Raw genomic sequence first — 915 nt, forward strand, 5'->3', positions numbered from 1 at the left:
CCAAAAAAAAAAAATATCATATTGCCAATTTTCGTTCTCGCGGGGATGATGATGATGTTGGTTTTAGTTTCGGTGTTAGTGTTGGTGCTGGTGGAGCTGGTGTTGATGGTGCTGGTGGTGATGACTATGATGATGATGATGATGATGGCTAGTTCGGCATCCAAGCCATGTCCAACCATCGTTTCATGGATGATGATGGGTTGTTGTTGACTGGCGATCAAATCGCAAGTGCTCATCTAAGTATAGAGGCGTGCCTGTGTTGGTGAATGTGTGAGTGTTTGTGTGCTCAAGGTCTTCGTTTTAATACTGACTCAAAAGAAGGCATGGGGGAAGGGTTAAGGATTAACAAGGGGATGATTACAAGGGCAACTCAACTTGAGTAAATTAATTTGATCGTCTTGTTTTTTTGGGTTGGTCAGTATTTCACTTTACGTGGTGTTGTCCGGAAATTGGTACATCTCGTTGTTGTCGTCCTCACGACAGTAGAAGACGAATGCCCTCATTTCCGATCGGTTCTCTTTGTAGACACACTTACTGCTCAGATTACAATGGCAGCTGAAAAAGAAGGCAAATATGATCAACCTATTCGGTATTATCACCATGGTTTCAAGAACAAAAGGGACTGTGACTCATGGGGCGGCCGCCTTGGCCGTACAGCAGTTCATCATCATTCTCCATGGTCAAGAGTGAAGAAATGTTCCGTCGTCATTGTTGCGTTCTTGTTGTTGTTGTTGTTGTTGTTGGATGCAATGGAAACTTATGTTTGTAACAATTCTTCTCGTTCATCTTTATTTAGCCGTCAAATATATGTATAGATATATATAGATATAGATATGGTCGAGAAAAAATTAACTCAGGTACGATATTGAGTGGTTCCAATTCAACCACTTGAAGCGGCGTGGTTAACTTTGGGGA

Source organism: Tigriopus californicus, chromosome 6 (assembly GCF_007210705.1).
Source record: "Tigriopus californicus strain San Diego chromosome 6, Tcal_SD_v2.1, whole genome shotgun sequence".
In the NCBI taxonomy this organism is placed as follows: domain Eukaryota; kingdom Metazoa; phylum Arthropoda; class Copepoda; order Harpacticoida; family Harpacticidae; genus Tigriopus; species Tigriopus californicus.